This window comes from Pavona decussata, unplaced genomic scaffold (assembly GCF_977016875.1).
Source record: "Pavona decussata unplaced genomic scaffold, jaPavDecu1.1 SCAFFOLD_329, whole genome shotgun sequence".
Lineage (NCBI taxonomy): Eukaryota > Metazoa > Cnidaria > Anthozoa > Scleractinia > Agariciidae > Pavona > Pavona decussata.
This window is the reverse complement of record NW_028145717.1, coordinates 1,254,934-1,278,598: the sequence shown is the minus strand read 5'-3', so window position 1 is coordinate 1,278,598 and position 23,665 is coordinate 1,254,934. Positions and strand designations below refer to the sequence as shown.

The 23,665-nt window shown below is 37.7% G+C and overlaps 1 pseudogene across 1 annotated transcript; it reads left to right on the top strand.

The window, feature by feature from the left end:
* The first annotated feature begins 1,472 nt into the window (after window positions 1–1,472).
* Window positions 1,473–22,408, top strand: LOC146453611 (uncharacterized; annotated as a pseudogene). The gene is made up of 17 exons (XR_014859467.1): window positions 1,473–1,854; window positions 3,418–3,563; window positions 4,650–4,895; window positions 9,202–9,300; window positions 9,420–9,533; window positions 10,010–10,135; window positions 12,399–12,495; window positions 12,714–12,932; window positions 13,341–13,717; window positions 13,993–14,160; window positions 14,717–14,827; window positions 15,555–15,674; window positions 16,128–16,218; window positions 16,987–17,360; window positions 17,918–18,052; window positions 18,608–18,841; window positions 22,021–22,408. The product of XR_014859467.1 is annotated as an uncharacterized LOC146453611 (transcript).
* The last annotated feature ends 1,257 nt before the right edge of the window (window positions 22,409–23,665 follow it).

The window sequence follows — 23,665 nt, the reverse complement described above, 5'->3', positions numbered from 1 at the left end:
CGGAGCTAGGCGGCATTCCTATCAAAATAACCAAATTAAGTGTACTGTCATCCACGGTCACTTATAAATAAGGTACGGCTGACATCTGCTAGCCTTCCGCTCTCTTTCTGATCTCAAACAAAGTGGGACAGATTTCCTAAGAATGCAGAGGAACATATGTTTTGCTGAGGCTAAAGTTCCTAAGAGGAAATGTCTGTCACTTTAATTGTGTTTCAGGGACTCTTATTAACAGTTTTTGAGGTGAAACTTTCTTTAAAGTGGTATCGTAGTGTGAACTTTCAGAAAAGGCGAGTCATTTAAATAATAATAATAATAATAATAATAATAATAATAATAATAATAATAATAATAATAATAATAATAATAATAATCTTAGTATGCGATCACTGGTTGGGCGAAAGACTACTCAAGTCTTAGGGGGAATGCAGGAGGCAGTTTTATCGGCGACGCTGAACATTGCAAGAACTTTCAAAGTAGTAACACGATAATGTTATATTATACCAAGATTGATAGACCAGCCATGAATAGTTATTTGTATGAGTTTTAGACTTTCAGACATCTAGACTATGACTTTTATATATGTATATATATTTTATTGATTTATTCACGTGCTATTTTAAGTTTCGCTTGGCTCACAAATAACGCTATGCGCCCTGTGTTGCTTTCTGATACTGTGCATACAGATAGTTTTACCGCGCATAATAAAATAACGACAACGAGAATGAAAATATTTCCACTTAAACATTTATTCGTGATACGTGTTTGCCATTTAGAATCCTGAAGTATTGTTTATGGTATTTACAGACAATAAGGGTCCCAAGTTGACTCTTTTCTATTGTACTAGAGAAATGAGACTAAATTTAATACACTTCACGGCCTAACGACGAGGGTCACATTCATAAATGTTTACTTTATGAGGAGAACAGGGGGTGGGAACCCAAACGAGAAAGAGAGAGAAGTCGACTGAGGGAGGAAAAGCGTACACAAGATGCAGAATATCAAAAGTGACGTTGACACGGATATGTGACAAAGAAAATGGGAGCCTTACCCAATTGTTTGCAACAGCAAAAATAGGGGCAATGAGATTTGAACCACAGAGGAAAAGGAGGGAGCTGAAAATACACGGGAGGGGAAGGAGAAAGTTAAGAACACAAAGAAAAAACAAGGGACAGGCGGAGTAAGTGAGTGTCCACCAGACCGGCAAATGATTCTCACGTGATACATTGTGATATATAATCTGCTCTCACATTAAGCTGCTCAGTTATCTAATCACAAATCTATTAGCTGTTATGATTAAGTGGTATTGAAATTGCGCTGAAACAACTTCAGTTTCAGCGCTATTTTTATAAGCAGACGTCGTCCAGAATGCCTTGCGCTCTTCCAAATTAAGGCGGGACAACTTCTTTTCTAGCTTCTTTTTCTATCTCGCGATTTAGAATGGTCAATACTTTGATTAGTAAGACAGTAAAACTCGCACGATATTATTAATGATGAAATTGTTTTGTTTATGCAGACCATAAAACCATGTTTTTTATCCTTCCAAACAAAAGAAGCTGTGTTCAAAATTGCGCTGCCAAAAAATGTCACAGGTGAGGTGCGTATGCCAAGATTTTATCGCTTGATTAGTTTGTTTGTAAAAATGCCATTATTGTTATAGCGGAATTGATACACCCTTGCTAACCCGATAAGAAATCACGTGGGTTGTCAAACAGGGGTTATAAAACAGCTCGCGTATAGGTCCAAGTCAAGGATTGCTCCTTTAGATTTCCCAAGATTGCCTCAAGATGGATCCTTGGAAACTATCATCATTGGTGTTTCTGTTATACCTGGGGAATTGTGCATCTAACGTCAAAGGTAAGCTTGAGTACTATGACGTTCATGTGCATTCTTCTTTTATTGAAGACATCGAAGTGTTGGAAGTGTTCTGAGAATTTTCGAAACGTAATTCAGACTTCGTTTGCAAGGAAATGTTAAACACGGATTTCAATTATTCTTTTGTAACTTCACTTTCTGTTTTTGGTTGATAATTTGAGGAAATGTTAGAAATTTTACTAAGTAAATGGAAATCAAGAAAACGCCCCCCCCCCCCCCTCCCCCTGCGTTGCTACGAAAACGAAACAAAAAGCATAAAACGCAATGAAATTTAGTTCTTTGAACACTATTGCGTCGTCTTCTAGAAGTACTCATGAAACAAAAGCTTACCTTACCATTTATAAAAGGATATGTACAGACATTTCCGGGTTTTAGCCTACAATGCCCTTGGAGAATTATAGCCTTTAATTCCGTTTGCAAGACGACAACATTGATACCGAATTCCGTTATTTGTTTCGTGTAGTTTTAATTTTACGAAGTTAACTTACCTCTTGGTTCAAATAATACAACTAAAATTGAAGTTTCGTGGACGAGCATTTTTTGCAGTTACTTGGCAGCACAAAAGCTCTAGATCTCAGCATCCATTGAAATTGCGACCGATGACACGTTTATAATTAACCTATTTATATAGAACTCAAAACTGTCTACAAGCCGACCAAACTTGCCAATAAGGTTTTTAATTTCAGTTTCAGTTTCCCTCTTGAAGAATTGTTTCAGTACAAGGGCATTCTTTCGGCAGACAACCTTCTCTCCGTCCCGAGTACATTAAATGAATAGCGAATATTTACCAACTAGAGGAAATATTTCCTCCCATAACGTTCTCAAAATAAAGATTGTACAAACCTCCTTTCGAATTTAGTAGTCTTACCACTAAATATTTCAGCTATGAAGTTCAATAGAGGAAATTAAATGCTAAACGGTTGCAGGATTTTATGGCCAACTAAGAACGTCTTCTCTGAAGTCTTTAATCTATTTTGGGTTCAGTTACGTTTCATGAATAGTGTGTAGTGTGGGCTAGAATATTTTGACATTCGTCAAAAACATTGAATATGTAAACGCTTCTTGAAAATATTCTCAATCATCATTTGGGAATGAAATAGTCTTCATTGAGACAGTTGTATCTCAACGTTCGTGACTTGGTTATGTAGCCTTAATATCTTTCTAGCAAATTTGCGACCTCTGCTCTTTTAAAAACAATTAATGGGATTTCCTGCTGGGCTGGTACAAGTTCTTACTTGCAGACTGAAAGGTTTTGTTCTATTTCGGGTTCATTGTTACACGAGTAGCTTGTCAGATTGCAAAACAGTATGGTGCCTGATTACTTTCATGTTCTGTAACATGATAAGAAATTGATTTTGGCTTTTTTTACTTCTGTACGTGGTGCTCTCTGTGATGCACAATTTATTCCACTAAATTATCATTATTATTTTTAACTATCTTTCCGTATGGTGCACCTTTACTCCCACTAACAGCACCTCACCCCCTTCCCTCTATTCTCTCCTTAAATACAATATCTTCAAACCGGATTATCTTTTGAATCCTTAGGTGTCACCATGCAGAGAGGAAGAATAAATTCAACCAAGACACCACAGGGGTGGAACTGCAACAGAGGCTGTGATGTACCTGATCACTGTACATTGCCACGTTGCTCAAATGTGGTATTTCCTCAGACGTTCAGTGGATCGGGAACGGTAAGTTTATAACTCTAAGAATGACAATGAGCTTCATGGTGATTCCGGGGCAACTTGCTGTTTATCACATCCTTGGAGAAGTTAATTTTCTTTTTTTCGAACCCCAGGGATATGTAATGCGAACGAATTCCCCTGCTGAAATATACCGTGTCCAACAACTAGAAAGGAATTTGGTGTTTTATATACAGCAGGAAATCTAGTTTTCCTACTATTTTGATGCTGCAGTTCATGTTATTTCAAAGATTAATGGGACACATTAAACAAATTTTCGCTTGATTCCGACAAATATAATTGTGTTTTGACATCGAATGAGAGACAGAATTGTTTGAAAAAGGAAAATATATTTGCCATTGCTGGGTTACAGTCGTCAATTGAACCTCAAATAAATTAATGGAACATTCAGTCTAAAATTCTTCACTTGCCTTGTTACATTAAGTAAAGATAATCTTCGTAATCCGTGAGTGAATAAAGCATACAAAAAGCACACGAATCCTGTGAAATACAGAACTGTGATTGTGTACCAGTCATTAGCCTACATTTCCTTGCATGTATTTCCAAACTATAAGGCTCCAGTAGAATCAAGTTGCATGGTCTCTTAGAAGGTTACAAGTTATTTTATGTTGGGTCATTTTATTCTTAGACAAAAAGACAAAAACGGCAAAAACAAACCGTTCGGAATAGAGCGTGGCAGGGATAGTGAATGGCTAAGGAGAAAGCAAAACAAAACTGAAATAAAACAATAAACGATGCCATGTGATGGCGGGTGGTGACAAGGGGCCCCTAAAAAGTTCTCTCGCAATACACGAAAAAATCTATTCAACTGAGCTTCTTGACGACGTCAAAGGAAAACAGTGATTGTTTTCCAATCATACATGCTTTATTATTTCTAAGCAGACTTCGGAATAGTTGTTGTTATCATTTTGAGACTCTTTTGATTGTGGAAAGAGGGCGGAAATTAATGTATAACCTCCATTGGCATTGCTCCCGGCCTCAATTTGTGAAATCCAAAGAAACGAATCATCTTTATTTGTAAGACGTTACTCTCCTGCTCAACGTTCTTGTACTCTTCTACCTTTCAACTTTTAGGTTCGAGTTTTTGTGTCACTGAGTCATGAGGATTCCTCTATTGTTCATTCAGCGTCAGCCTATTGGGCAACCGAGATAAATACCTCAGGATTTCAGCTATGTCAGCGTGCAACAGGCTCCACAAATGGCACAGGAACAATCAACTGGGTGGCCTTCCAAGACAAACTGGGAATATCACATGGAAGTTTAACTTTCAGTGGAACATGGACAACAGAAACCAAGTGTGATAAAGTCACCTTTTCTCAGGTTAGAGAATAGAATTGACGTTAGAGCTAACGATATATTAACTGTTCAATTTTCACGTTGCCCGTTTGACGCTTAAAACCAACAGGTCCGCCTGCCCTGCCCAGTTAGATCAAGTAAACAGGTGTTCCATTTGGTGTCAAGTGTTGCCCTTTCGGATTTCCTTACCATATTCCCTTTTATATGAGCCAACAACCAAGAAGAAAGAGCTATCGAATCTTACAGAACCAATGTTTCACAGGGAATGCCATCAATGAAACTTCCTCAGCAGTTCTGTTAACTTATGCACATACTCAATGTCTTCCCATTCTAGTGCGCACCAAGCAGCAATGCTTATACCTTCAGCTCAGGAAACTACGTCATTTGATGGCAATAAATATCACTTAAATGGTGAAATTCTTATGCAGACTCTCCAAAACTGGGACTTGATCTCAATGATCGAGAAAAGCAGCACCGAGAAAAAATAATAAAAAAAGACAACAATTTTCTCTAGGTCCCAAAACGTAAACATCTTATTCAAAAATTGAAAGTGAAATTATTATACCGGCAGCATAGTAAACAGACCTACAGGAGAACGCTGATAAAAAGAAGTACTAAGCATTTACCCAGCAACTGAAAAGTAAAAAGCATCTTCTGCCGAACAGAAAATTACTACCATCATCAGAGGAAAGTGCAACTTTTACCGTTATACTCCCGAAACTTTTTAGGGAATGGAAAATTAGAATGAAAGTGTGCAAAACAGTGCAACATAATAATCAGGAAATCAGCACAAGTGGAAGATGCTTCTCAATTCTACCTTAAGACCGTACTTAAGAATTTTTGCCTGAGTCAAAGTTTAGAGACACCTTTCCTGCAGCATATAGCACCAGGAATACCGTAATAAAGTACGCCAGAAGTTATCCACAGGCTAACCTATTCAGAATTGACCAGATATATCCAGCAAAACAAGCAGTACCACGGTACACTTAACACTTGAATACTTCCACACTTGTACTACACCTGAAAACTGGACACTTGCACTTGAATATTTCTTTTTGCATCGAAATATTCCGGAAATGTTCCCTGCTTAGTAGCTTTCATTTGAAAGGCAACGTAGTAGTATTTCGTCCTATCCACAAACTCAAACGTAGAACGACTCTTAGGCCATTCATATACAATATTATGAAGAGCTTCGTTTGATCCATAGACTCAAAAGCTAGAACCACCTTGCGTCGTTTATACTCAAGGGTCAGAATGAACTTCAACAGCGTAGTATCATTCACCATTAGTAGGAGTGTTCAAGGATATGTTATTTATATAATGCTCTATCTTGACTAGTTTTCAACATCACCTAAATTTAATTATCAATAACGAAAACAGTTAATCTCTATTGAGAAAAGATTATGGACCTCTAAAACGAATTTAATTGTCGCGTTTAACCCAAGCTAAATGATATTCTTTTTGTCAACAATCAAAATAGCCCTAAGAGATTTTATCCAGAAATAAACCCTATTTGCGTTTTAGAATTAAAAAAGTGTTTTTTTAAACGATTATCAAGGATTGACCTCTGACTCGAATTTTATGCTTTGATGATCTGCTTTGAGTTCATTGAGAAATCAGTCATGACAGTGTTGTTTCTGAAAGCTTCTCAGTGTTTTTAGGATTAAGCTTAAGTTCTCAATGTTAATTGCGTGACATTGAAAGTCATACGGTTATTAAATCAAAATACAGCGTTTTTTTGTTTGGGTTTTCAATTTTTTATTGTTGTAACACAACTTTTGGTCACCAAAGCTTAATTTCCTGCAATTGTGTTTCATTTATCCAAGTATTGCGGTGTGTGTCGGATGAATGTTTACTCGGTCAAAGGTTATTTAAGGAAAGTAGACGCACTTTAGTTGGTTCATGGTTGGTTCATTTATTTCATACTATTTACACAACATTAACATAGAAAGAAAAGTATTACAACAGGTGATTACAAGATAAAAATAAATACAGTACAAATTATAAAATGTGTGTGGTGGTCAAAGTAGCGAAGGCTTTCTAGTAGTCTTGGCATGCTTCATTAGAGGAGTACGTGTCAAGAATTTTATAGGATAAAGGAGGCGGGGGAGGGGGGTGTAAGAGTTTTCATAGCTAAAATTTAATCTTGTTTTGATTTATTTTGATTTTTTTTACATTTGACTACAACCTATCACTCCCCCTTTCATTTTTTTATTTTTTTTTCCAAGAGCTATGGCCATAGCAATTCGTTAGCGGGATCATTTCTTTTGTCAGCAGGTTCTTCACTGTTCTGACCTCTTGTTCGATTTCTCCACTCTTCTGAGGCCACTCTTCTCTCCACTCTTCTGTTCCTCCTGGTTTCTCCCGTGGAGCAAGACGTCATCTATGTAATATTTCACGCCCGCTGGTCCCTCCTGGATCTGACTCACGCTTTTTTTGAATTTCTCTGAACAAGAACGAACTGCCAAATGGTAAGACATTGAAGCAGAAACGTTCCCATGTAGTGTGAAACGTTGTCAACGGTGTTGTGATTCCGAGGCTAGCTTAGTCTGCCAGAATTCTGAGTCTGGGTTTTTTTGAAGACTCTGGAACCTGCCAATGGTCCTTGTGTTTTGTCTACCGCTGAAAGTGGGTGGTTCTCACGAGCTCTTAATTTACTCATTAATCTTGCTCAGGTCTACACAGACCCTAACTTTTCCGCTACTCTTGGGAGTTATCACCATAGGCTCATACCAATCAATGAGTTGGTCTACTATGGATATGACGCCCGTTTCTTACATTCTATCCAACTCTTCTTTTAATTTGTCTGATAGAGCTGTCGGAGTTCCGTCTTTAGAACAGTGACTTGGAACGGTTTCGCATCCTCTTTGAGTGTGATAATGTAGCTTTTCTTCATGACGCCCAGTCAACTGAACAACTTGGATTGTTTGTTTGCTACGTTAGTCTTTTAGTCATAACTGCTGAAGCTGTCGAGTCAGCTTCAGACGTTAAGCTGGTTCTCTTCCTAGCAAAGCTCTCTCTAAATTTTCTATCAAAATTCACTTGTACTCGAGCAAACGTTTCTTGCACATGTCACTGTACTGTGAAAGTTCAGTTCAGTTTCTGGTTGTCTTGCTTAGCAATGGGGTTGGCTTTAGACTGTAGTGTAGACTTGGCGGAATTACGGTTACATCTGCAATTGTATTCACTTAAAATTCGGCTAATTACCCATTCAATGTGACCTTTGCTGGTCATGAATCTCCTGCACCTCGTTGAACAGCAGCTAGTTCAGTAAGTTCACCCAGGAAGAAATCGTTATCATGCTGTATGTCAGAGAAATTCACCTCACCCACTTTCTTGCTGATTGATATCTGCAAGCTCTTGCTCAGTGACACACTTTGGTGCTCTTCGTGTATTTGATCTGTAGCTAGACAGAGTCTCTGCATGTGGAGGGCCAAAATTATCCTGGAAATCTTTCTTCAGCATTCTTTTAAGCCTTGTGCTTTGCTTTGGGTTGCTTTTTCTCATCCCTGTCTTCAGCATGCACTTGTTCTTCCTTTTCTAGCTGGTTGGGGCTCTAATGTATTTCCCTGTGGGAAAGTTTGTTGCTTTTCACGATTTCAGACTGTGTGGACCTTGCAATTGCCTTTTCCGAAGTGAGGAAGGAATCCAGTTGCAAATGTCCACAAAGTTTTTTATCTTCCACCCCCAAGACAATGCTATCTCGGATGAGATCTTCTAGATTCAGTGCCAAATTCACAATACTCGGCCAGGCAATACCAATTAGTAAAAGAATGTTCCTCTAACTCATGTTTGTTTGTTAACTGAGGTATTCAATTTTGCCTCAGTTCCTACACTCAAGAAGATAATTGTCATAACGAATAATCTGAGCAGCACAAAAAAATCAAGATGTCTATAGCTGTCTCTGTTTCATTATGTTCAGAATTCTCCCACACACCGATGGCTGTTTGTTGCAGAGTGGGTCTGTGGGTCGTCAAGAGCTTACAAAGGGCACCTGTACAAGTTTTAATAAAAGCGCGGGATTGATAGTTGATGACTGATGCGGAAAACGGACAAAGAATTTAATACCTGAAAACGAGAATGGATTTTATTTTTCATGTAGTCCTAACAACGAGTATAGAAAGACTGGATACATTGGTCGGAGATTGTGTCAGGAGTTGCAGGTCATGGAGGACACACCCCCATCGAAATTTCTGTCTCCCTCCGTCCACCTTTGTATTCAATGAAACGTTACCTTTCCGAAACAATTGATATTCTTTCAAATAATGGGCATTGACTACACGTATAAATTAAATCATCATAAGACTGATGCAAAAAAATTGTTTTGCAGAGCTTTGGTGGAAGACCTACTGTGTTAGAAAGTCGGGGATTTGAAGTCTGTATACGAGAATTCTTGCCTTTTGACGGAAAACACCAGGATACAATTGTGGTAAGTCGCTTCTCTGACTACCATCCTGTACTTAGCGGTAACATCAAAACGTACACTAATTTTAATTTACCTTAGGTAGAAAGACTAGTTATAATAATGGAAAGTTTTCTTTGTTATAGGACTGGTTCGCTTTCCTCGGCAATGGTTCCAATCTCAATTTTACGATCACTGAAGAAGCGGTTTTTCCCAACAAAGGCAAACCCTCAGCTAACGACAACTATGGATTCTGTCAGGTAAGTGACAGCTGTCAGTCACCTCGCTTCAAATTAGAACTTGCCTTATTATTATAATATCATCAATATATGTCACTCAAAGTGACATTACCAGTTGTGATTAGTATTTCTATTCTTTTAATAATATCAATACATTACCCAGCAGGCACAAATTGAGAATAAACAAAATACATTATCTCAAAATATTCCTTTGCAGAGCCATCTGAAAACTTACAGCTCTTTTAAATAAATTATTAAACAAAATTAGATAGTAAAATGAACTTTAATAAAACAAATATAAATAATTAGATAAATAAATAAATAAATAAATAAATAAACATAAAAATCCTATGGTTACTAGAAAAAGTTCCTGAAAAAACTTTCTTTCCTAATGACTGTTTGAGTTACTTCAGTATTAGATAAGATTAATTAAAACTTCCGTATTGATTTATAAATCTAATCAGTTGTTTGTTTATTCATTGATCTATCGTTTTCAGGAAGTGCTTTTTAACACCACGTTCTATGCGTCACCAGTTGTCCTTGTGTCCGTTCATCACCAATATGACCGTCAAGCGAAAAGCTTTGTTCCCCCGGAAAACAACATCATCACGGCCTGGGTGGAGGTATGATATTATCAGCTGTCTTATTTTCGCTCTATAAGACGGGATTTTGCTCTGTGAGAAAGGATCGGCTGCACTAGACAAGTGAAACAATCCTCCTGTAGGAAGGGACCCTGAGAAAAGAAACAGAATGCACTTTCTCTTAATCTGGGTTTAACTTTTTCTGAACAAGACAAGTTAAACAATCCTCCAGTGGCAAGGGGCCCAAAGAAAAGAATCTGAACGCGTTTTGTTGAAAATGGGTTTAAACTACTAAGCTACTCAAGTAAAACAATCCTCTAGTGGGAAGGGACCCTGAGAAAAGAATCAGAACGCATATTTTTTCCAAAATGGGTTTGAACGACTGAACAAGACAAGTGAAAGAATCCTCCTGTGGGAAGGGACCCTGCGAAAAGAGTCAGAACGCATATTTTTCCAAAATGGGCTTGAACGACTGAACTAGACAAGTGAAACAATCCCCCATGTCGGAAGGGGTCGTGGAATAAGAAACAGAACACACTTTGTTCCAAATGGGGTGGAATTGCTGAACTAGACAAGTTAACCAATCCACCTGTTCGAAGGGAATCCCAACACACTTTGTTCGAAATGGTGTTGAAAGGCTGAAATAGACAAGTAAAAGAATTCTCCTGAGGGATGGGACCCTGAGAAAAGAAACAGAACGCACTTTGTTTCAAATGGTGTGGAACTGCTGAACTAGACAAGTGAATCAATCCTCGTATTGGAAGGGACCCCGAGAGAAGAATCAGAAGGGAACTTTGATCCACATTGGGTGGAACTACTGAAATAGACAAGTAAAAGCAGCCTCCTGCAGTGGGAAGGGACCCTGAGAAAAGCAACAGAGCGCACTTTTTTTCTAAATGGGGTTGAAGTGCTGAACTAGACAAATGAAGGTATCCACCTATGGGAAGGGACCCTAAGAGAAGAATCAGAACGCACTTTGTTCCAAATGGGGTTGAAAGGCTAAACTAGACAAGTAAAAGAATCCTCCTATGGGAGGGGACACTGAAAAAAGAATCAGGACGCAATTTGTTCTAAATAGGGTTGGACTACTGAAGTAGACATTTAAAAGAATCCTCTTGCTGGAAGGGACCATGACAAAAGAAACAGAACGCACTTCGTTTCAAATGGGGTTGAACGACTGAAATAGACAAGTGAAACAATCCTTCTGTGGGAATGGACCATGAGAAAAGAAACAGAAAACACTTTGTTCCAAATAGGGATGAACTACTAAAATAGACAAGTAAAAGAATCCTCTTGTCGGAAGTGACCATGACAAAAGAAACAGAACGCACTTCGTTTCAAATGGGGTTGAACGACTGAACTAGACAAGTGAAACAACCCTCCTGTGGGAAGCAGGGTATCAGAACGCACTTTGTTCCAAATGGGATTGAATGGATGAACTAGACAAGTCAAACAATCCTGGTGTGGTAAGGGACCCTAAGAAAAGAATCAGAACCCACTTTGTTCCAAATGTTATTGAAAGGATAAACTAAACAAGTAAAAGAATCCTCTAGTGGGAAGGGACCCTGGGGTAAGAATCAGAACGTAATTATATTCGAAATTGGGTTGAACTGCTGAACTAGACATATTAAAGAATCCTCTTTTGGAAGAGGAACGTCAGACTAGAATCAGAACACAGTTTGTTCAAAATGGGGCTGAACTGCTGAACAAGACCAGTTAAACATCCTCTTGTGGGAAGGGATCCAGAGGAAAGAATCAGAACGCACCTTGTTCAAAAAAGGGTTTAAACTTTTGACTGGACAAGTGGAACAATCTTTTCGTGGAAAGGGACCCTGGGTTAAGAATAAGAACGCACTTTGCTGCAACTGGGGTTGAACGAATTATCTAGACAATTTAAAGAATTCTTCTTTGGGAGGGGACTCTGAGAAAAGAATCAGTACACAGTTTGTTCCAAATGGGGTTGATCTGCTGAACTAGAAAAGTTAAACAATCATCGTTTTTGAAGGGTCCCTGGGAAAAATCAGAACGCACCTTGTTCCAAATGGAGTTGAACGGATGAACTAGACAGGTTAAACAATCCTTCTTTGGAAGTGGACCCAGGAATAAGAATCAGAACGTACCTTGTTCCACATGAGGATGAACGGCTGAACTAGCTAGACACGTTAAACATTCCGTCTGTAGGGTTTGGATTTGGAAGTTGGAAAAAAATCAAATATTTTTAAAGTTATTAATTATAAAGATCTGGCTTTTTCCCTAAACATGAAAAGGGGATTAAGTGTTATCAAATTGTTATTATTTTTTGCAGGAAGTTGGCCTTAAGGGTATGAAGATATGCGTAAAAGACTTACAGGGATCAGGAAGCGGTCACGACCCTTTAACAGTCAGCTATGCTGTGATTGGAGGTTGTTTTTTCATTTATTATATTTAGATACTTTTTGTGTTTTAATTAACTTCTTAATTAATTTATTTATTTATATTCATTTATTGCAATTTTACCAAAGTTATTAATCTTTACTTACAATGCCAATAAGCAAGATATTCAAGAAATCTCTCATTTTACACGCAAGTATGACATTAAAGAAAATATTTAGTTATTTTTTAATTGTTTTTTTTGTCACAGATCTCAATCCCTGCCTTAATGTGCATTGTCCACGGTTTGGAGTGTGCAAGACCTACAGTGCGCATGACGCCCGCTGTGAGTGTTTTGAACAATGTCCCTCCTATCAGGATCCAGTGTGCACTGCGAATGGAACAACATACGACAACAAATGCTGGCATGAGTTAAGTTACTGTAGAGGACTGGAAAATAACCTTGTGTACCATCCAGGAAGTTGTGAAGGTAAGAGAGATACTCTATAACACTACCTTGCATGAAAGCTCCACAGAAGACCATATTATACAGTTGTACAGTCTCCTTTTGTGAAATGAGAAACTTGTACTCTGCAAAGAACTCACTCGGCTATCTGCAGAATATTCAAAGGACAGATAACAACAAAAGCAGAAGCGTGATAACCAAAAAACAGGGTCTCGTGTGCCAGACCACAAGTTAATCGGGTACGTGGGACCTACCAAACTGGTGAGAGGTTAATACCAAACTATAAGTTAAAACAAAATGCTATTTTAATCAACACAACTGTCACTGTAGCAACTAGATCACATTGCAAAAGGTGCTGCAGATCAGATACCAACCAAAGAGTGAGTTATCAGTTTGACCAACTAATGTTATACACGTTTAATTGTTTACCAGGTTTTCCAATTGTTCGAGGCCGAGTAGAACTCCTCCATGTTCCAGAATGGTCCGATTCCAGCTGCAAAACAGTCACTTTTCCGCCATACCGCTTCTATCCGGACAAACAGGTTCACGTTCAAGTCACCGTTAATCATATGAAACTTAACGATTCCTTAACAGTCCACGACGTAGTGACATCGTGGAGTGAAAATATCAGTCCCAAAAATTGCACTGTTTGCGTTATGCAAACTGGGAGAAAAAAAGAGAATTTCAACCCACTTGCAACTGTCGACTGGATCGCGTACCAAGGAGCCCCACAAGAGGGCTTGACTGGAAAGATTCAGCTGCAAAAGTGGTGGTCTGGGACAAACTGTGCAGATGTAACTTTTCCCAAGGTAGGACGTAAGAAAACAACATTTAATAAAAATCCAAAACTGCACTCTAGGTAACTGATATACAATCAGCAATTATCTAAGTGTCAATCATGACATAGTTTTGTTCTGTGTAAAACAACTAAACGAGTAGTTTGGAATCGAAACATATAATATAGATATATACATTGGATGTTCATTCTGCCAGGAATCTCGGGAAACAGTAAAAACATTTAAACATACTTGTTAACCAACTGATTTCGCTATTTTCAACTACCTCTTTTCTTGTAATTTTCTAGGACAAGTTTGCTGAAGCGCCTGTGGTTCTTATAACGTCAGAACATTTAAAAACAGGGAATGAATATGATGCCGCTCTCATTTGGCTCGAAGATACTACAAAGAGCTCTTTTAAGGCATGCCTTAGAGAAATGCAGAATTTTGATGGAAAACATGAGGATATTAACGTGGTATGCTCTTAGCTATAGGTGTTTTGTAGAAAGCTACTACCGTTAATGTTTAATCCCCTGATTGGTAGAAGTCGTTATACGTTTTGAGGAATTTTTTAGGCAAAGGTGAAAGTTGCACAAATGCTACAGCGAACTATCAAAAATTTTACAAAACAAGAAGCTTAAAAAAATATATCATTGTTACCTAGAGAATTTATAGGTTCTTTCGTGTTGAAAAAAGTGTTATATTCAGCTTTTCTTTATAAGTTTCTGAAAACTTGGTGAAAGGAGTGATCATGAGTTCGAGATTCAGGCCGAGGGGCTGCACTGTTGGGTTTTCTAAAAGTGGCTTTTTGTACCACGTTGTCTAGCGGAAGGAAAAAAGCATACTTAAGGGATAAAACGCTTTTCCTGGAAAGACCTTCTCTAAATTAACTTGGCTTCCGAGTATGCTTGTGTCACTGACTAAATAATCCAGTCACTTTCAACAACACGTCTCACAGATTTGGCAGTGGCTTCTCACATTTATTGGTTGGTATTCAGTGGTTCCATTTAAGACTGTTATTTCTCTTGACAGAACTGGTTCGCGTTCGCCAAACTCCACAAACCGCTGTTTAAAGAGCACGGAACGATCAGTTTTCCAAACACAAACCCGCCAACTGATGAAAACAACAACGCTTACTGTGAGGTAAGAAAAACTTCACTGGATTTAGAAAGCAAGGGCCTTAAAATTAAAACGAGTTTACGTGGCCAATTTCGCAATGGAGAAGTTGTAGTTTGCATGGAACTCTTTTGCAGAACATGAGGGCTTACAATCCATTGTCAAATCATGCAAGTATATGGAGCCCTGTGTAAGACACTCTGCAAAGTCGAGTGTTGCTTACGATATAGACGAATGGAATCCAGTATGATATCTAAAAGTACTTGGATTTGTATTTCATATGACAAAGTACATACATTCACCATAGGTTCCTACATGCAGCCCTGTTTGATATCAGGGTGTGATCTACTGTTGTCATTTGATGTTCACCCTAGCCGCTGGCATATGGGATGCAGTCGAAGCTTAACGTGCCATAGTATATTAAGAAAACTGTATCACGGTGCCTGGTTTAGTAAGATCTTGTTTTTTCATGTAGTCATAAACTCTGTATTAATTAAGAGTCAATGTCCTTAAGGAAAGAACGAGAAGAACCACTTAAACAGGGTGTTGAAAAAAAAATAGAAAATCAGCAAATATCTCTATAAGAAATAATTATTTTCCCTGTAAGAGGTGTGATGAGAATGAAAGTAAGATAGAAAGACGATTAATTTTACACTCATATGTGTAAATAAATAGACAGATTAATTACTTAAAAATAAATAAATAAAACACAAACAATAAAACCTGTTGTAATAACATTTCTTTTCTTTTGCAGTTTGTTTCATTTACAAGAGCTTATAACTCAACACCAACGATTTTAATATCCGCTAATCACAGCACGACGGCAAGTGGAAACTCGGCTCCAGTGCACAACGGCATCACAGCTTGGATTGAGGTAAGGCTTGGTTTTATAGAAGCGACTTTTTTATAAAGTATTACGAAACTGTAACTATACCAATGGGAAATTACCTTTCAAGTAACTGTCTCCGGCATAACGAATCAAAGGGAAACTTAGGGAAATATTTTCAAACTTGTTGACGTTTTTTCTTTTCTTTTCTTTGTTAAAAAAATTGCCCTTTAATCTTTGCTCCCTTGCTAGTTTAACAAAGCCATGTCAGAGACAAAACCTGTGAATTTGAATATGGTGAAAACAATTTAGGTTCCACGGATCGTCCTTTATTAAAAATTACGGCAATAAAGGTTTCGCAATTCATGTTTCAGCCACGTTAGTCATCAAATCATGAGATAAATTATTGGAAATCTTTTGGGAATAGATTTATTGTTCAGAAAAAAATCTTAACGCCAACTAAGGAAGCAAGTAAGCATTGATTAAATTTTTCTTCTGCAGAACATGAATTCCTCTGGATTCAGAGTCTGTGTCAAGGAATTGTACCTAAACAGATATGATCCGCTGTCAGTGAGTTATGCGGTGCTTACAGGTCAGTAAATACTCATTGTTGCCTGGACTATTCAACTTAATAATGCATAGTAACCTAGAAAAAATAATACTGCATTATCATGTGCAGCACGATGAGAAGTAAAATGTGTGAAATACGGATCACTCAGCAGAAGCAAACGAAAGGAACAGAATAGAACCTCGGTTTCTAATTAATTCCATTTTAGAGCCATTCGATGAAGAACGAAAGTTGCCTCACCGAATTGTATTCATGAATATATTGATATGTCATTAGCTTTATTAAGGACAATCGACGGCTGGTTTTTTTGGCTAATAATGATTATAATCATTCATTATCACAGGGGCAGCCAACTACAGTTTTCTCTCAAATCCTTTGCAACGCAATTCTGGGCTATCTGGAGTGCCTTTAAGCTCTGTAGGTTCATTTTAGGCCGCGCAATAGTATTTTTATCTATTTGGTCATTATAGGGGAATTTGAGTCTTTTCAAAATTACCAGGGCATTTATGTCCATTTTTCGAAAACCTTAGGTCCTATTTCCTTTCCGAAAATCTTAGCAGTGACCTTTCTTCGGTACCCGAAACCAAATTTTTATCAATCCGAATACACTAGGCCTTAAATCTCCCATATCACGAACGTTCGAGGTGAAAATTCCCTTTAGAAAATTGCAGGGGATTAAGGGCCTTCCGAACAGATAATTTACCGAAACGATCCGTTGGGTGCCCCTGTTATCAGTTTTATTCTTTGGTTATTACAGTTCTGGATTTCATAATCTCTTCTAATAATTTGCAGACATCTGTGATCCTGACTGGAGCTATTCAATGGATTTTGTTACTATACAAGTGAAACATGCACAAACTGGACCACAGCGCTGAACAAATGCCGTCAAGTAAACTCAGTCCTTGTTGACGTTAACAACAATGAAGAAAACGTGTTCTTGCAGCATCGTCATAATGGCGAAAAATCCTTGCTGGGATTGAATGACATCTCCACAGAGGGTAGCTTCACTTGGGCGGATCGTGGAGCTGGAAACTTCACAGCTTGGGCTAAAAATCAACCAAATAATTTTAGAGAAGAAGACTGCGTGCACACACTTGGCGTGGAGCACAAATACAAATGGAATGACGTGAAATGCAGTGACTGTCATCAGTATACTTGTAAGAAAGGTAGGCTGATTACAAGTGAAACTGGTGAAGAATGATCAATAGCACCCGTGACCAACAAAATGTACTGAGATTGAAAGCGTGACACATGAGAACAGAACATTTTGTTAACAGTGTCAAATAATAAGAATCCTTGATCATTTACAACAGGACACGTCATCTTTTGATTAAATGGAGTGAGGTACCGAAGATGACAGTTGTCTAGATACTAACACATTCAAATGATAGTTGGCTTAGAAATTGTGTGAGTCCCTGCGAAACAGTGATTTCTAACGATTTTGTCTGTGGAAAAGTATTCTAAGAAGAAATTTTACTTATTATTTAATGGAGTGGTTCTGGAAGGAAATAAAGAACTCGAGTACAGGCGAAGGTAGAAAAGGTAACTCAGTTTAACAATGCTCCTTCGTGTTTAAGACTATCAGTGGTGCATGTTTCCACTTTTGAGAAACCAGCAGTTCAAATACACAACTGCTGTTACTGCTGTTTTGAATAAACAAGTAACTGTAATAAATTGCGTAAATTCTATTATTTCATTTTTAATATTTTAAGCTTTTTTATAGATCTTAATGAATGCACAAGAGAGACATCCTACTGTCATCAGCTTGCCACCTGTACAAACAAACGTGGATCCTATTCCTGCAAGTGTAACAGTGGATTTCTCGGAAATGGCTTTGATTGCTATTATAGTTATGCCGGCGGTAAGTATTCTAACATTGTGGCCGATCAAAGGATCTTTTTAAATAAGCTGAAACTTATATGATATAAAAGATATTTTAGCTAGTTTTGTTAGCAAATATCCCGCGCCCGCGCAGTACTCAAAGAATAGTCCAGCCTGCTAAAACATTTCCCCCTTCGCCCCTACTTCCCGTGTCAAAGTGGGTATCTATTTAAGGCTCTTAGCTATTCAGCCATCCAACGTGATTAGTAGAAAGATTTAAATGCAGGGTGAAACTAGAATAAAAACAAATAAACCACAAAATGTTAAAATGCTGTCCTCAAACTGAAGGAGCCGGTTTGGAAATATGAAATATGATCTTAAATGTCATAAAATTCAGTGAACTTTTGCTTTGAATTCCTCTTAAAATTATTAATGGTTGGAGAAACTATTGCGCCGAGATTTTTTTAACCGCCTTCGAAGTTTTTGGAAATTGAATCACCCAGTCTTTCTCGTGTATTCTATATTGCTTAAAAACATGTATATCATTTATGTTTGCCTGTCATACTGTCATTTTTTAATTTTTCAATTGAAGGCTTAGGACATTCATCCATTCTGCAAAACAACGACAATTACCTGGGTACTTTAAGTAACTGGCTCAAGCCTGTCGTCCAGAGTAAATCTTCTTACTGGAAGCGGTGTTGGCGTGCGTCCGTTGATGGTTGGGCTGCATCTACCTTTCACTCCGGGTGCGATAACAAGGGTCCTACTGTGACGATAATAAAGGTCGGCCAGTATATATTTGGAGGATACGCCAGTCTCTCATGGAGTAAGTGACTTTATTTACTTCACAATATGTTTAGTTAGTGTTAACCTGCAGTAATTTTCAAGGGTTTAGAATAACTCTTTGATTTAACTCACCGTTGTGGCCCTACCATATCAGCCATATTTGTAGTGATTATAACTCCAAAGAGATGGTTTAAACTTACCTTTGCTCGATAAATAACAAGAACTTTACTTGAATCATATGATTGAGAAATGGACTCATTTGAATTTCTAATCAATCACCGATGTTAAAATACAGTAATTCCTCAAAACATCATTTTAAGAATAAACTATATTTTTGGAGTGGAATACCTCAGCTCAGAGCTAATTACCGGGTTGCGTCGTAAATTACAAAATAAATCATAAATCAGAGAGAATGTTAAATCGGATGTAACAGGTGTTTTACTCCTTCCGCGTTAGACCTCTTAGGCCGATTGTTTGAACAGAGGTTAAGTTAGACGTTGTTTACTGCGCCTTTCAATAAAATGCGGACTCTGAAGTTCAAAATGCAATCAATCGTTACGCTTTTCACTGCCGTCAATCACTGCAGCGGACCTCGTAGAAAACAAAACGTTTGGCTCAACAGGGTCAAAAGGTCATGTTCGTGCGCTGTGATTGGCGGATTTCGATCCTCTTGGTCGGTTTCTGTATTTTCCTGGTCAGTTGCTTGTCGCCGTAATTATGATTGATGGCAGTAAAACACGCAAATCGTTAGCTGGGGTTGAAGTTCAGAGTCCGTATGTTATTGAAAGGCGCAGTAAGGTGGCCGAACACAGTTTGCGCGCGCTTTACAGATTCTGTTAGTCATGCTATTAAGCGTGCGCTTGGGTTGTGGTAAGCAAATACTATCGATCCCTCTATTTTATACCAAATGGATCACAAAGGCAAGTTTTTCTCTTAAAATAGCACAGTTTCTCGTTTGTAAATCCTTCTTCATTTATCGCCGAACAAAGAAAGTGAATTCACAATGAGCGAAGCCTTTTTGTACGCTTTTCATCTTTGCTGAGAAAACCTAATTAAAAGCCACGCATGCGCATTTGAGCAAAAAATTGTGATTGGTTGTTTTAATGGAAATGAACTGTTTTCTAAGGAACCGCTCGTTAGAATTTCGTGAAAGTTGACAAAACAGTAGTTTTCTAAAAGCGAAACTCGCCTACAAACCAAAAGCAAAATCTAACAGAGGGTATCTTCAAAAAACATTAAAGTGCAAAACCAACATTTACAGGAGATCTCTCTGTTAAAATTACATGAAAGCAGCGTCACTATGTCAGTATTTTGTGAGTTTTTCTGAATACAAAAAATGGAAAAAATCTAATGAGTGCATTTTCTAAAAATTAATGAAAACCATTATTTGTGGACGGTTAATAGCTTGCTGCGTTGCCATGGCAACGGTACCTTGCTCAAGGAGAAGTATCAAAATTTATTCCTTCTAAGTTAATCTTGCACCATGCTAATTTCGGGTACTCAGAAGTACGTAGTTTTAAAATAAAAAAACTGCTAGAAAACTGTGTTCGGCCACCTTAAGGCAAAATCAGGCTTTGACGTTTACTGCGAAAACCACGGATAAGCTTCATCTAAATCCACGACTGAAGCTCTTTTAAATAGCCGGAGTCTTGGGCAAAGCGGTGGTATTAAGACTGCGACCTAGCTTCTCAACCTCGGTTTTAACTTCGTTGAAATAGTCGGTCCCTTAGTTCGGATACTAAGACTTTCTGTTTCAAGCTTCTCAACCTCGGTTTTAACTTCGTTGAAATAGTCGGTCCCTTAGTTCGGATACTAAGACTTTCTGTTTCAAGCTTAACTGAGCGGTCCTAAATATTCGAAAACCAGGCAACAAAAAGAATAAGCACATGATACACATGTATAGATATTTAAGTTTATATCAGATGCGCTGCCTGATTTCATCGCATACGATTTCACTTCACAAAATCGTTTGTTTGTATCTTCTATTTAGCCAGATCGTTTCTTGTCGTTTTTCAACTAAAGAAAACTGGTTATTCTTTCAATATCCCTTCACCCTCTTGGAATTTTGATGCTTTTCATTTGTGTAGCTTAACTGTGGATCCTGCTCGAGACCACTTAGTAGTTTCCACTGATTTTTTATTGCGTAATCTTTGTTTAAATATTTAATGTGTCAGGATTTCAGAGTGAAACTTCGGAATATTAACTTATCCGCGCTGATCAAGTGAATTAAAAAAAAACAACACACACTTCTGCATTTCATTGTTTGCTTTCTCATATTAGAACAACCATCACTACCATTTTTTCTCGTAAATCCAATGAAAATGTGTTAAATTTCTATAAGACAATTTTTTGTCGTTTTTTTCTTCATATGCAAAAGTACTAACAAACGGGCCCATAGTGTCCCTATGCAATGAAACCTCGAGCTGCGTCAGTCATTATCGCTAAAACTTGAGTCTTTTTATTGCTTCTCTAGCGATAACTAAACTTCATGATTTTTTCATGAAACAGTTAAGTTCATTACACCAAAGGAATACGTACAATCTTAAACAGAGGTCTTTAGATGGTAGCATTGTTTTAACTCTCCCTTCCGCCTCCACCAACGTTTGCAATCTTCAAAGGGTTTACTTGTGCAAACGCGCTACGGGTTTTTTTGTAATTATTCTTTGGCAAGGAATGCCAACCCGAAAAAATATGTCAGTCCTCCAACGATAAGTGACCATCTTGTTGTTAGCCTTGAATCAATCCCTAACTGAAGCGCAAGTTGTGATCAATGAAACGCGTCTTTGTTTTCAAGCTTTTTCGTTAACTAGAGGTACTGGGTGATTCTTTGTGACAACTGGAAATGGTTATCTGGTTGGATTTTTAATCGGTTGATCGAAGGTTCAGTGGTTGGAGGCTAAGCTGATCTCTATATTGTCGCGTAGTTTCGTCAGAGAGTAGCCTTAACTCCGCATTGTCTCACTATCTTACTTAGTGTACAAGTGAGTACTGAAAAAAGACTGTCTGAGTTAGTCCTGTGATGGACGTATTACTACTCAGGGAGGGGGTGGGGGATGTAGGGGCTTTGATATTGCACTTCTAGTTGTTTCATACTAAGGTGATCAGGTTAATCTGCGACCCGCTTTGGCCTGAAATGCGACTTTACCTTTATCCCATGCGGTAATCATCAAAAGCATGTGTCAGTTTGTTTGTTTTCTAATTTGTTTATTTTCTTCTTAGTTTCCAGTTGTGTTTATCGATACGATTCGAAAGCTTTCCTGTTTTCATTGGTAAACAAGCCAGGATGGGCGCCGGTGAAACTGACTAAAACAGGATATTATAGTTCTTACAGGGCTTATTCCACATACAGCTGCTCCTCTTATGGACCTACTTTTGGTGGTCATGACATTTACGTATCTGACTACGCATCATCAAATACAAATTCACACACAAACCTTGGTCACGATTACGGGCCCCCTAGTGGGTACAGCTATCAGAGCACCTTTGCACAAACATTCCTGGCGGGAAGCTATCACTTCCAACCGGATGAAGTAGAAACTTTCTTCGAAACAACTTAAAAAAAAAAATACAAACCGGCGTTCGGGTTTAAACCCCAAATTAAAGTCTTTCGGTATCACAAATTTAGTAGTATAGGATATGATGGTATAGGCGCATTTTCCGAAATTGAGCTAAAAAATTGCGCCAAGAAATTGCGTCAAAAATTGCGACAAAAAATAGCAAAAGTATTGCATTTTAGACTTATTTATAAGCGAAAACATGGACACCGCAAACCTGCAAATAGCAAAAGTATTGCATTTTAAAGCAAATAATTTCCCAAGGTCAAATCCAAAAAGGCTTAAAGAGAAACCGCTTATATATAATATGGAGAAAATTCCAGAAAAAAAATCTAATCATATATATATGGATTCATTGGAAAAATTATCAAAATCTGAATTATTACAAATTATTTTTAAGCAGAATGAGAATGTTGCTGCATTAACGAAACAAGTGCAACAATTAATTGAACTAAACAAACCAGTTCCAGCTCCTCGCACTAAAGTTGCTTCAAAAATTATGGAGCGACCTATTCCAGCACCACGTAAAAATGTCAAGCAAATGATTAAAGAATATGAGGAAAATATTAAGCCAGTTCCACCTCCCCGAACTAAAATAAAGCAAGTGAATAAAGCTTTGAAAGGTTTTACTGAATCATATGAGGTTAATATAATAGATGAAACAGACCCTTTAGTTCAATTACAGAAAACTAGAAAAAAACTAGGATTTTATATCAAAAACATATTAGAGACAATGAAGGGTATAAAGTTTATTGAAACTCTAAAAGTAGAATTTGAGAAAACAACAGGTGATGTATTTATATCCAAGGAAGCCTATTTTAACAGTAAGGCTCAAACAATTATCAACCAAACAGAAATTGCTGAAGCACTAAAATTGGCTGCAGAAGAAATCTTGAATAAGATAGCTAAATGGATATCAGAGGGTTCAGGATGGGTCATTAAATCAATCAACAATCATTATATAAATATTGTACATTATCAACCAACAAAGGGTTCATCATATCTGAAACTACCAATTGAATTACAACACCCTCGTAAAGGATTAATTAATCTGCAGAATAAAGACAATGAATGTTTTAGATGGTGTCATGTGAGGCATCTATGTCCAATGGATAAAGACCCACAGCGTATTAAAAAATCAGATAGAAAATTCATCGAAAATCTTAATTATGATGGAATTGAATTTCCAGTATCCATCAAGGTGATAAATAAAATTGAATTACAAAATAAAATCAATATCAATGTTTTTGGTTATGAGAATAAGCAACCATATCCATTATTTGTCTCAAAAGAAAAGTTTGAAGATCATA